Source organism: Lynx canadensis, chromosome X (assembly GCF_007474595.2).
Source record: "Lynx canadensis isolate LIC74 chromosome X, mLynCan4.pri.v2, whole genome shotgun sequence".
Classification (NCBI taxonomy): Eukaryota; Metazoa; Chordata; class Mammalia; order Carnivora; family Felidae; genus Lynx; species Lynx canadensis.
The window spans coordinates 120928827-120933395 of NC_044321.2; the positions used below are offsets into that span (position 1 = coordinate 120928827).

Genomic DNA, 4569 nt, shown 5'->3' on the forward strand with positions numbered 1-4569 from the left:
CGCCAGGCCGGCAACGCCCCGAGCGGCGGGCGTCAGCGGGGGCCAGGCTGGAAACCGCACGCTGACAGGGGTGGGCAACTGCCCTGGTACCCTGGGCTCAGTCGGAAATGGAACGCTGCTCTTAAGTGCGGCCTGACCAGCAGGAGACAGGGGAATGCCTAGAGAGAAGGGGACACTGGGGGGGGGGCCCGCAGGAGCAGGGATGGGAAGGTTGAAGGTTGAGATGGCTGGAGGTGCAGGTAGGGTGGGGGCAGAGGTGTGCAACACAGGCCCTCCTGCGCTACCAAAGCGGAAGGAAAATGATTGGAAACAGCGTGCCTTGTCACACTCACACCTCTGAAGCAAGCGGGTCTGGGAGAGGAGTTCTCTGCCCAGAGCAACCCACCCACAGCCATGGCAGTCCAGCTGTGGCCTTGCTTGCCCCCAGAGCATAAGACAGGTTACTTCCATCTCCTTCCTGCGCTACCATGCCAGTCGTGATTGGGAGCAGAAAAGCAGCGGCCTGGAACTTTGGAATGCTAAAATGATGCCAAATCATTCCCTATTGGGGAGGGCGACAAACAGCAGAGTCACAGAACGATCAAAATAGGAAGCCCAGAGCCCACAAGGGGAACTGCGGGCGGACAGGAACTCTGCCCTCCCCCTCAGTGTATGCCTGTCCTCCCACAGCCTGCTGGGGCTCGGAGGGGCTGATGGCATCCCGACTCTCAGCTTCGACTGAGGCCGAGCAGACGTCCCAGTTCCAGGTTTCCGGGCCACACTCCTCCAACCACGGCCATACCTTTCACACGAGAAACACAGAGAGGCTGGGAATTCAGTGGACTTTGGGATTCTGTAACCCGCGCCGATAAACTTGTGTTTAATCTTCACCACGAGGAACCCTTGCAGGTACGGAAGGAAGGCAATTTTTAGGGCTGTCGGGGGAGTTCCGTGCGTGTCGTGCTGTGACTGGAGCTGAGAGGTAAGGAACTAAAGTTGCCATTGTTTTCTCTGCGCGCTCCGGGATCACCACACCAGTCTTCAGAGCCGTCCTTACCGCCGTGACGGTACAGCAGCCACGCCGGCTCCTCAGGGCTTCCCGCAGGTGGCCCTTCATCCCGGTTCACTGCGGGTGACAGCCTGATGAAGGAAGAGGTCCCCGCAGAGCACGGGTGCTACGTACGCGCCCAGTTCCCATTGGCAGGGAGCCCGAGCCCTGCCCTGGGGCCCAAGGGCGCGACCACACCCATCCCCACATCCCCACTTGGCGGGCCCCTCTTCTGAGACCACTCCCAGGTCCGACTCTGTAGCAGTCGGGCAGGAGAAGGAGACGAGAAATAGACACGGTTTCTCAGCAGACGAAATCGAATACGAGCATTCGGTGGCTCAGGGCCCGGAGGGCTGAAGAAACAGATCGTATGGCAGAAAGCTGCCGTCCCTAAGGCGAGGGGAAGCGGGGAAGAGGTGGGGCTGAGCAGACACCTAGACGCCAGGATGAGGGGCCTGGAAGAGGCAGAGCCTGGATCTCTGAGGAGGGGCTGCCACAATTTCTCAGGGAAGGCGGAAGCAACCTTATCCACCACGAGGGGATATGGGGCAGGAGATGATTTCTGAGGACCATCTTCCAGGTCAGTAATTCTTTCTTCAGTGGCATCTGTTTGGGGTTTCATCCGTCTGTTGACGGATTTTATTCCAAAGGCTATGTTTTGTTACTCCTACGCTTTTTCATGTCTATTATAGAGAGACCGAGAAAGAGCGCGAGCAGGGGAGGGGCAGAGAGAGAGGGAGACACAGAATCTATGCTCCAGGCTCTGAGCCGTCAGCACAAAGCCCGACGTCGGGCTCGAACTCACGAACCGAGAGATCATGACCTGAGCCAAAGTCAGACACTTAACAGACTTAGCCACCCAGGCGCCCGACTTCGACCGTTCTTTTTCAAAATTGACTGGGTGCTTTTTTTTTTTTTTCTTTTAAGGAACCTCTGTGTGCCCAGCGCGGGGCTGGAACTCGCAACCCCGAGACACAGAGTTGCGTGCTCTAGTGAGTGAGCCGCCCAGGTGCCCCGTGCCTGGGCTTTTAAAATTATTCTTATCTGTTTGATTCCCTCTTCTGTGTTTTTATTTTGTTGTGTCTCACAGGCCATTGAAGACTTGGGGAGGTGGAGTAGCTTTCTATCACAATAACGCAAACAACGCGTAGATATCCACGAGCGCCGCTCTCTGATCTCCTGAGAAATCAAAGGTAATGCCAGTCTGGGTTTTGAAGTCCCCCCCCCCGCCCCACCCCAGTTAAGCACAAGAGGGGAAGGCGGCTCTCTTTCTCACCCTGCCCCCTTTGCTGTGTGCTGGCCCGAGGAGGCTTCCGTGGGGGATGGCCACCTGGGCTCACCTCTCAAGCCTCCAGGACATGCTGAGTGTGCCACACGTTCCCCGGGGACCTCCAAGTGAGGGAGCGAGCCGCGCCGTAGAGCACAGCCCCACAGAAGGGGATCTGGCTTGAGCCCGACGTCCTTGATCCACACCCCGCCTGGGCCACTTGCCAGCTAGTGGCGCGGAAGAAGCCGTGAATGGGGATCACGCCTCGAACAGGCTGCTAGGGCTGCGGGATGGCACAGCCGTGAATGGGGATCACGCCCGAGGCACACCGCAAGCTCGCAATGCCATGACCGCAAACGATGTCCTCTGGCCTCTGAGAGTTGCACCCTGGGAAGGTCCACAGGGCCAGTCCTGTCTTCGACAGGCCTGCCGATTCTCCACCAAGGTGGGCCGTGTCTTCATGTCGAGGTTGCTGACGCGTGTCCCGCTGGGCCTCTGGGGGTCCTGGGCCGGAAGCCTGGGGTGGTAGCTCTACCCTTCCAGGGAGGGTGGATGTGCTCGGCCGGCCCGGAGCCCAGCAGTACCACGACGATGCAGGGGGAGCAGTTCCTCTCTCAGCCTGCAGCTAGGGGTCGGGGGAAGGCAGCCCCTCCCTGTTCGCGGCTGCTAGGACTGGAGTCAGGGGGGCGTTCGTCCCCGCTCCCTCAGACCCACTTCTCCTTATAGCACCATCCTGCCTTTGTCCCGCGGGGGTCACCCTTCACCAACACGGGTTTTAGGTGGGGTCTCGTTCTGCCCTCTGACCTTCTGAAAGCCATTGCTCCTGGCACCTGGAACCCCACCCCGGGAGCTCCTCCCCACCCCGGGAGCTCCTCCCCACGGCCCTAGCGCATCCCTGCTCACCCACCCCTGACTTTGCATTTGCTCTGCGTCCTCTTCCCCGGGATTTCTCTTGCTTACCCGCGCGCCACCTATGCGTGTTTCTCATTCCGTATTCGCTGGTCTTTCTCCCAAACTGGACTGGCATCCCTGGAGGGCAGGGGCTGGCTGTCAGAGTGGCACCGCCCCCAGCCCCCAGCCCCCAGCCTAGGCAGCCCTGCATCATGTGACCGGCGCCCAGGGCCACAGCCATTGGCCCAGCGGGTCAACCTACCAGCCCGGGTCACCGAGGACTTGGCAACAGGCTCATCAATGCCACCCCGGGTCTCCTTACTGTCATCACACGTGGGAGGAGGCCTTCGTGCCCACCATACGCAACCCAGAAATCGCCAATTGACAGTTTAATACCCTTGGTGGTATAAAAATGTGTAACTTTGGGGCGCCTGGCTGGCTCGGTCTGTAGAGCATGTGACTCCTGACCTCAGGGTTTGAAGTTGGAGCCCCAAGGGGGGCGGGGTGTAGAGATGACTTAAAAACAAAAACTTTAGGGGCGCCTGGGTGGCTCATTCGGGTAAGCCTCCGACTTGGGTTCAGGTCATGATCTCACGGTTTGTGAGTTCTAGCCCCACATGGGGCTCTGTGCTGTCAGCATAGAGTCCGGTTTGGATCCTCTTGACTCCCTCTCTCTGCCCCTCCCCCACTCGCGTTCTCCCTCTCTCTCAAAAATAAACAAACATGGAAAATAATTAAAAATTGGGGTGCCTGGGTGGCTCGGTCGGGGAAGCGTCCGACTTCGGCTCAGGTCACCATCTCACTCACGATTCGTGGGTTCGACCCGTGTGGGGCTCTGGGCCGACAGCTCCGAGCCTGGAGCCTGCTTCAGGTTGTGTGTCTCCCTCTCTCTCTCTGCCCCTCCCCTGCTTGGTCTCTGTCTCTGTCTCTCAGAAATAAATCGCGTTAAAATTTTTCAAAGAAAATAAGTAATTAAAAATAAAAGTAAAATAAAAACTTAAAAAAAAAAAAATGTATACCTTCTCGACTGCCCAAACCGGCAAGCCTTGTCCTTGAAGACAAAAGACATACTGGGGGCAAAATATTTGCAACATAGGTAACAAAGAACTAACAGCCCTAGTGTACCACCAGTGGGGTCTTTCGGTCGGGAAGGCCATCTCTTAGTATCTATTGACATTTCAAACGCCCATAGGTTTTGGCCTGTCAATTTCGCTTAGAGGTAATTATCCTAGAGGGAGGCTGACACACGTTCACAGTTGGTACTTGCGGTGCTAATGCCAATGGCAGAGAGAAGAGGAAAGGTAAACGTACCATCCAGTTGGGGATTCATTATGTAAATTATAGTACCTGCGTATAGTACATACATACAGTACATGCATCAGAT

The 4569-nt window shown here is 57.2% G+C and overlaps 1 long non-coding RNA gene across 4 annotated transcripts; it reads left to right on the forward strand.

Moving 5' to 3' along the window:
* Positions 1 to 603: 603 nt before the first annotated feature.
* Positions 604 to 2662, forward strand: LOC115507600. 4 transcript variants are annotated; one of them, XR_003966740.1, is made up of 3 exons: positions 604 to 888; positions 2118 to 2220; positions 2334 to 2662. It is a non-coding gene; the product is annotated as an uncharacterized LOC115507600 (long non-coding RNA). The 4 variants fall into 4 exon arrangements; XR_003966737.1 differs by having other exon boundaries at positions 609 to 888; positions 2337 to 2662; XR_003966738.1 differs by having other exon boundaries at positions 612 to 888; positions 2376 to 2662.
* The last annotated feature ends 1907 nt before the right edge of the window (positions 2663 to 4569 follow it).